Raw genomic sequence first — 9,287 nt, 5'->3', positions numbered from 1 at the left:
GAAGTATATAAATTTTTTTTTCTTTTTTCTCAGTACATTCTGATCATACACACACACACACAGACAATTTTCACTACCAATATTGTAAACCAAATCTGAAAGCTTCAAAAGGAATTCAGAAGAGCTAATAATTGCTGGGATTTCAAAATCCACCTGGACCTTCCTGCAAGGCCTCTGATTTGCCACCTTCTTGTGAGCATGGCCTACTGACCTGTGACGTCAAGTTCGTAACAGATATGCCAGCATTAGAATATTATATGCTGGGGGTAGGCATCTTTTTTTTTTTTTTTTTTAATGAGCCAGACAGTAAATATTTTAGGCTTCCAGGTCCAGGTCATATAGTCTGTTAGAACTACCCAGCTGGACATGGCTGTGCCCCAGTAAAACTCTATTTACAAAAACAGGCATCTGGCCTGTGAGCCATGGTTGGCTGAGCCCTGTTACAGACACTTGCCACTCAGAGTGTGGTCTCTGGACCAGCAGGGGGGAGACAGAGGGTGGCGAGGCATCATAGCACATGCTGCCACACTCAGATCTGTTGGGGGTAAACAACCAAATCATGAAAGTTGACAATTTACATATTAGAAAACAGGATGCTAACTGTGTGGAGGCTCTGACCAGACCTGAGGCAGCAATGTTACGTGGTAGTGACCTTCAATCCTGCTCCTATGAAACCAGAGAATGAATTCATGGGAAGCCTAGATGGGGTTGGAACCAGGAATCTCTGCTCTTTCCATCAAAAACAACATCTGAGCAGATGCTGCAGGAGCCGGGCGCAAGCAGAGCGCAGCCGCAAGGGAGGCGCAGGGGAGGCGAGCGGGAGCTGGAGCCCCAGCAGCAGCCAGCGTTGGCAAAGAGCACCCGGGCGCAGCCACAGCCGGAGCTGCAGCTGCGATGGTCGTGGCCGTGGGGGGGCCGGCTAAGGAAGAGCTTCGAAACTTGTCCCTTTCTGGCCATGTGGGATTTGACAGTCTTCGTGACCAGCTGGTCAACAAGCCTACATCTAAAGGGTTCTGTTTCAACACTGTGTGTGTTGGTGAGATGGGCATCGGTAAGTCCACGCTAATGGACACTTTATTCAACACCAAATTTGAAAGTGACCCTGCTTCTCACAATGAACCAGGTGTCCGGTTAAAAGCCAGAAGTTAGGAGCCCCAGGAAAGCAATGTCCAGCTAAAATTAACCATCGTGGACACCCTGGGATTTGGAGACCAGATAAATAAAGATGACAGCTACAAGCCAATAGTGGAATATATTGATGCCCAGTATGAGGCCTACTTGTAAAAGGAAGTGAAGATCAAACATTCTCTCTTCAAATACCACGACACCAGGACCCACACTTGCCTCTACTTCATTGCCCCTACTGGACATTCACTGAAGTCCCTGGACCTGGTCACTATGAAAATCTGGACAATAAGGTGAACATCATTCCAATAATTGCAAAAGCTGACACCATTGCCAAGAACAAACTGCACAAATTCAAGAGTAAGATCATGAGCGAACTGGTCAGCAATGGAGTCCAGATATATCAGTACCCCATTGAGGAAGAGACAGTGGCAGAGATTAATTCAACAATGAGTGTCCACCTGCCATTTGCAGTGGTCGGCAGCAATGAAGAGGTGAAGATCGGCAACAAGATGGCTAAGGCCAGGCAGTACCGGTGTGGTGTGGTGTGGTGCAGATTGAGAATGAAAACCATTGTGACTTAATGAAACTTCGGGACATGCTGATCCATGTGAACATGGAAGATTTGCAAGAACAGACTCACACCCACCACTATGAGTTGTACAGGTGCTTGTAAGCTCGAGGAGATGGGGGTTCAAGGACACTGACAACAAGCCTTTCAGTCTTCAGGAGACATATGAAGCAAAAAGGAACAAATTTCTGGGAGAACTTCAGAAGAAAGAAGAAGAAATGAGACAAACGTTTGTTATGAGAGTGAAGGAAAAGAAGCTGAACTTAAAGAGGCAGAGAAAGAGCTCCACGAGAAGTTTGACCTCCTACAGCAGACACACCAAGAAGAGAAAAAGAAAGTGTAAGACAACAAGAAGGAGCTGGAGGAGGAAGTGAACAAATTCCAGAAGAAAGCAGCAGCTCAGTTACTACAGACCCAGGCCCAGAAGTCTGGGGCCCAGCAAACTAAGAAAGACAAAGATAAGATAAGAAAAATGCAAGCTTCACACAAAGCCTGGCAAGACAACGATGGTTCCGCATTCACCTGCTTTGGCAGTAATGTTGTATCTCTGCCATCTGTGTCCTTTTAGTTATTTTATTCTTTTTTACCTTTCTCCAGACACCAATAACTATTAACTTATTTTGCTGAATGCTGTTGGATGCTGGAAAGTGATAGAACAAGGAAATAATAGCAAAAGTTATATGCAGCTGGACTTTGTCTCTGGAAAGTAAATGATTTGCCTTTCAATAAATTTAAAAAGACCACACACACAGAAAAAAACTAACATCTGTACCATCCTCCCCAAAAAGTACCATGAAAGGGTGCAAATGGAATGTATGGTCCACCTCAGGAGGTAGGGTTCTCTGAGGAGGGTTGGAAACAAAGTGAATGGCAGGCACACACCCTGGCATTTCTGGCGTGGCAAGCCTATACTCTCGCCCTCTTCTCCAGAGATCTGCAGACTCCCGTGAGTGTGTGGGCAGCCAGTGCCCTGCAGGAGAGCACTTCTCTTAGGCAGTGGCAGGAAGACACGGGACTAGGCATCAGAAGACCTCCCGTATCATTCATTTTTCTGGTGATGGTGGGCAGCTCCCTTCGAGACCTGCTCCTCTTTCATTTGAAGATGGCCTGATGTCTGAGGTATTCTCCAGCTTAGACACACCTTTGGGACCTTAAAATCAGGTGATGAAGTCTCTGCTGTGCTTCCTTAACCACAGTCTTGACTCACAAACTTGACTCATATTTACTTTGAGAGCTGACTTTATTCTGTCACATGTCTACAGACTGAATATGGTTGACCCTTGAACAATGTAGGTTTGAACTGTGTGGGTCCATTTATACACAGATTAAAAAAAATTTGTATAACTTCTTTAGAAACAGTTTATTTTTTCTAGCTTACTTTATTGCAAGGAAACAATATATAATACATACAACACAAAAATATGTGTTAATCAATGATTTATGTTACTGGTAATGCTTCTAGTCAACAGTAGGTAATTAGCAGTTAAATTTTGGGGAGTCAAAGTTATGCTCAGATTTTTTACTTTATGGGGGTTGGTATGCCTAACCCCCATGTTGTCCAAGAATCAACTGTACTAACAATGTGTGACCACAGTCTCACAATTAGCCCAGAGGACTACAGGTGTTCTTGGGAGACTGATCTGGCCTATTATTTTTCAAGTCTAGGTAGAGCATGGGTCAGAGGTTTTGGACAGGAAGTCTGTTCCTTTTGTGAAATCAATTAGCATGGGAAGCTGAATCAGAGCAAAAAGAGAGAAAAAAAGTAGACTGCACTTTCCAAGTTGGGACAACTGGCATAAACTGGGCCACTCTGGACAAAGCAGATGATCAGTCACTTCCTGTTGCCTGTCCCCTCTGTCCTTGATGGAGTAATGAGAGTAGAGCATACCTTTGTGAAGTCAGGATAAATGCCTACAGCATCCGTGAATGTGTACATTTCTCTATAGGCCACTGCAATCTGATTCTGACACGTCTGCTGGACCATACAAAAATTGAACAATGTACAAGTTGTTTATAAGACCTCACAGCCAGGTAAAGCTGCTGTCTCCTGAAGGGGGAGGCCACACAAGGTGCCTGCTGCAAGTATAAGATGTACTTGTACTGATATGGATGTCCTTGGAAGCCACTTAGGTGGGTAAAACTGTCCTTTGTTAGTGTTTACAAAATACCATGGCCCAAATTGCTTCATGTCATGAAAAATGCTGAGTGAATGCCTTAATAAATGATTTTTTTCTAGACTGTGTTCTCTGTTGAGGGAGACAAGATAGCTTAGCCTCAGGACAGGCTGGAGATATGAAGCATTTTCAGGCAGGCAAATGTTGACTAGGTTAAAGAACAGGGAGTACGACAAGCAACCAGAGACACATTCATGAGGTAGTCCCACTGTAGGAATGCTTCCTCAAAGAAACGTTTTAGGGGGATCATAAATAAAAGTAGGGATTAAAGCAAACGTTTTATCCACTTATTTGCATTATGACCTTCATTGCAATGCCAGATCTGGCTAAGCCTCGATTTTCTCATCTATAAAGTTACAATAATAATAGTATATGCATCTCTTTAAGAGAAAATAAGATAATGCATGCAGGGCTCTGTTAACACATTGTAAGGACTTCATAACCATTAGCTGTTATTATGTATCACTTGATTACCTCCTCATGATAAATCCCTCCAAATGCGATCTGCCTGATGCCTTCCTGGGGCTGAATCTCTTCTCTAAGGACTCAGTCCCCAAATGCCAGGAGGACCACAAACCCACAGGAACCCTATCTGATGGGTCTCTATGGCTGATCCTGCTGTACTCAGGATTCAAGTCCCTTCTAAGTTACAGTCATTCATCTCCACACTCCCAACCTTCCCCTGTATGCCAAACTGAAATTAATTTTTGTTCCCGACTTGCTTCTCTATCAGAGAATGGTACCCTGGCTTCCCATCACCCTGGCAGGTAACCTGAAGTGTGCTTCACCTCTCCCTTGCCTTTGCCCTCACTAGCAGTCACCCAGTCTCCTGTGTCTCACCATGCAATTCCCTGCTCTGCTTCCTCCAGCCCCTGCCTATCTGAGGCCCTACTAGCAGGTGATGTCGGTGCTCTGTGCCCCACCTGAGGGAACTTTGATGCTGCTCATTGATGCCAAAGTGTGAAAGCCCAGCTGCCTTGTCTGAAATTGAGACTAAGCAGCTCCTACACTCCAACTCCCCCTGCAGGATGGGGCTGATGCTCCCTTCCATGGAACTTTTGCCCTAGACCACAACCTTGGGTGGCCTGCCTTCCTCCTGCACTCCTTTACAGATCCCCCTGAGATCACTTTCTTGACAGACCTCTTGCTCATAAATCTTGTCTCAGGGTCTGCTTCTGGGGCCCCTGACTTTAAGCAGCCCTCAGAACTGCTGGTCTGATCTATCTCAGGAGCCTCTTGGTTGCTCTCCTACTGTGTGCATTTCCTTTCACCCACTGTCTGCAGCAGTGAAGACATCTGATGCTTCCCCCATTGCAGACAAGCCAAGGTTCAAACTTTCTAGGATGTTGCATTCTGAAGTATTCAGTGGCTGTAACTTACACTCAATATACCAATCAATACTTGTTGATCTAGGTGTTCTTCACGCTACTCTTTTAATTCTCCTAAGTGTTTGTAAGTTAATAAAATGAGTAGAGTTAAAATGTCTCTACACCATTCATTAGGGAAATGCAAATAAAAACCACAATGAGATACCACCTCATACCCATTAGGATGGAAATTACACAAAGACAGAAAATAATTAGTGTTGGCTAAGATTTGGAGAAATCAGAACCCTGTGCATTGCTGGTGGGAATATAAAATGGTGTAGCTGTTGTAAAAAATAGTTTGGTGGTTTCTCAAAATATTAAGCATAATAGAATTACCATAGCAATTCCAGTTCTGGCTATGTACCAAAAAATTGAAAGCAAAGTCTCAGATATTTGTACACCCATGTTCACAGCAGCATTATTTATAACAAGCTAACACAAGGAAGCAACCCATGTGTTCACTGATGGATGAATAAGAGAAATGTGGCTTATACACATAAGGGAGTATGATTCAGCATAGAAAGGAAGGAAGTTCTGACACCTGCTATAACTTGGATGAGCCTTGAGGACGCTATTTTGAGTGAAATAAACCAGTCATAAAAGGGCAAATATGCCCTGGCTGGTTTGGCTCAGCGGTTAGAGTGTCAGCTTGCAGACCAGAGAGACTCGGGTTCGGTTCCCGCTAAGGGCACGTACCTCGGTTGCAGTTTGTCCCTGCCACATTTGGGGTCATGTAGGTGTTAACCAGTCGATGTGTCTGTCTCACATCAATGTTTCTCTTCCTCTCTTCCTTTCTCGCTCCCTCTCACTCTATCTGAGGATGAATGCAAAAAAATGTCCTCAGGTGAGGATTTTTAAAAAAGGGGCAAATATTGTATAATCCCACTGATATGAGGTACCTAGAGTGGTCATATTCATAGACAGAAAGTAGAATGGTGGTTGCCAGGGGCTGTGGGAGAAGGAATGGGAAGTTAGTGTTTAATGGTACAGAGTTTCAGTTTTACAAAATGAAGATTTCTGGAGATGAATATGGTGATATTTTTACAACCATATGAATATATTTAATACTACTGCACTGTACATTTAAAATGGTTAAGGTAATCCATTTTATGTGTATTTTATCACAATAAAAAGTTGAAAATACATTTCTATTAGGCTATGAAAACCCTTCCTGAGTTGCTCCCAGTCCAACTACTCAGTCTCATTCCCACTCTTTCCACCAACCACATGTGCCAAGTATATGGGTTTACAAGTCATTTTGTGAGGTGCCTTTACTCCCTTGCTCTGGGAAGACACACCCTCTCTGAAAGGCTCTGCTTCCCATAGCTTACCTGCTGGTCTCACCCACACTCCAGGAAACCTCTGATCCAGTTGCCCATCCCTGGGCTTCAGCTGCTCGGACCTGGGACCTGTGCAGTCTCCTTTCCCACCACACTGCTATCACTTCTAAGGTGTGGCCATGACTTGGTGACCTTGACCTATGGCCGGAACTCGGCAATTGTGCCTGCTTATTATGCATGCACATGCAGGTAAGGGCATGTTTATTTGTTTTTGAATTTCTATTCCTGTGAAGAATTCCTAGGTCACTTCATTTGCTCAGGAAACATCTTTCAAGTGGAAGTGGGTTAGGAAGTGAAGGGAATGGGGGGCCCGATTAATAGTCAGGGCTGAAATTTTCCACCATGTTCCAATAAGGCCATAAGACCACACAGCAATGCTTTCAGACTGGTAGGCAGTTAGCCGTGGACCCTGCCCCCACTGCCCCCTCTATGCCCTGGCCTATCTGGTCCCTCTCCCATCACTCCTAGATCTGTCCATAGGCCAACATGCAGGGGTACTTATAATATCATTTGCAGGACATATAAAATTATCAACTTAAAAATTAGCCTTCTATATTTGGTCAGGCTAGTTTGGTGAGGTGTGCAGTGTTAGCTGGTATTGATTTCATGGGCGTTATATGACCAGCAGGCTGGATGCTCCCCTCCCTGGCACAGCGGAGAGCCTCTAGGTCCCCATCACACATTCAGTCCCATCCTTTGATGCCCATGCTTTGCATGTTATTGGGCATTTTGTGGTAAAAGTTTCATTTCTGTTGACAGTTTCAGGTAAAAACAAACAGAAGAAGAGAAAATAAGCTCTGCCAGGCGAGCCACAGGTTCAGAATGTTCTGGCTGGAGCCTCTCGGGGCCCTTTTGCCACCATTCAGCCCTGAGCCCCTGGCAGCTGAGTTTCAGATGCTCCAGTGCTCCTGTGAGAAGGGTAAGACAGCCCTCACAAGAAGCAAAAAGTGGGCGGAAGCCTCCTGGGCACAAAAGTGCTCCTGGAGAAATGAATCACACAGGGCTGTGGAAAGCTTTCTGCCTAACACCCACCTAGGACAGCTCTGCCAAGAGCCATCTGGAATCAGAGCAGCCGAGCACTGGGAGGAGCTCAGCAGCCTGGCTCCAGGGCAGACTGTGGTTCAGCCTGAGCTGACCCAGCAGAGAGGCAGGCTACTTCACCTACAGCTTTTTTTGCACCGATTACCGAAGCAGCGGTGTTTTTTCCCAGCAGCACCAAAATCATACATACTTAGCATTCTAAGAAGGAGATCATCGCTGAAGATTATCCTCAAGTGCAGACATTCAGAGTAACTTTAGGCTGGTTTGGACATGTAGGATTTGAAGCAGAGACAGGTAAAGATAGTTTACAGGATTAATTAGGACACAAATCAGTGCAATTTGTCACATATTGTGATATTGCTTTTCATGCTAAGTTTTACATAGCAGAAGCAACTGGGGATTGGACACCATGGCTGGGCTGATTGATTACATCCAGTGATCAATACCACAGCCCACATGAGGCCTTATGTTAATCAGCCAAATCTCAGCTCATTTACCAGGACAGGACAGCTGATGTCATAGCTATGGAAAATTAGAGATGAAGTATCCGTGGATGAATGAAGAATAACACACGTGAGCCGCTGTGTGCACGTACACACACTATGGGAGGTTCATGCCTTGATGTTGCATAAAAATGATAAATTAATGCAAAAGTGGTTTCAAAAGTAGATATGGATTTCAGTTATGAGTAAAGGAATGAAAGTCAAAATGATCTCACTCTAGGCTAAATATGGTAACTTAAACACACTCCTCTTCTGGTAAAGAGGCAAGAGGCCTCAGGTGAGGCGAGCTTACGTGTCAGCGCGTGTGCAGCCTATCAGCACTTAGCCACGCCTGCAGTTACACAGCCCTGCTGATTTCATTGCATTTTGTTTTCCTGGAAGGAACTTCAAGCTGCTGCATGAAAACTACATTTTAGTAGTGGAAAAAAGAAACAAAGAGAAAAGGCAGCTTTCTTGAGTAGCTTTAAGTGGTGAAGACTGTGGGAGTCTGAGAACTGTTTTTTCCTGCTTTTCTGGCTATTGTCAGTTATTGATCTATTCATTTGGAGGGGGAAAGAGCTGACAAAAAGACGCTCTCCTGAATTCTGTGCTGTTGGAGAGAAGCAGAATGCACAAAGAAGACAGGCCCAGATCATCTGAGGCCATCACACTGACCGCCCTGCAAGTCCTTGAAGAGAAGCTTCAACCACCAGCTGCTTCGGTGCCTGGAGGCATCACACCAGGGAGGAAAGACCCTGATACAAGCATAATTCTATCGGTTTGGCCCAGGTTCCCTGATGGCTGGCCGGGGCCCCAGAGAAAACTCCTCCAACAGGGACCCACAGTGAGGGATGCCGTTTGACACACAGCTCTATACAGTCCTTAGAATTCCTTGGCTGTTTCAAAGTCCTTCCTCATTACAATCTTTGTCCATATTCAAAAGGCAGCCTGGGACACAGAGCTGGCCAGGATAATGGGCCCAAGAGCTTGGGGACACACAGCTCTGGGTAGGTGTGCTGGGTGTATGTGTGTTGTATGTGTGTGTCCATGCACATGTGTGTTGGGGGCGTATGTAAGGACACATGCATACCCCAAGGTCTGTCAGCTCTCCCAATACCACCTTCTGTCCCCCACAAATATTTCTTCCTCCCACTCCTCTGTTAGACGATATTTTAACTAGTGTCTTG

The 9,287-nt window shown here is 45.0% G+C and overlaps 1 pseudogene; it reads left to right on the top strand.

Annotated features, from left to right (window-relative positions):
* Nucleotides 1-894: 894 nt before the first annotated feature.
* On the top strand, nt 895-2,233 carry LOC118626187 (annotated as a pseudogene).
* Nucleotides 2,234-9,287: the final 7,054 nt, after the last annotated feature.

Source organism: Molossus molossus, unplaced genomic scaffold (genome assembly GCF_014108415.1).
Source record: "Molossus molossus isolate mMolMol1 unplaced genomic scaffold, mMolMol1.p scaffold_m16_p_12, whole genome shotgun sequence".
In the NCBI taxonomy this organism is placed as follows: domain Eukaryota; kingdom Metazoa; phylum Chordata; class Mammalia; order Chiroptera; family Molossidae; genus Molossus; species Molossus molossus.
Note: the sequence above shows the minus strand (reverse complement) of the source record. Positions and strands in the feature narration are given on the sequence as shown.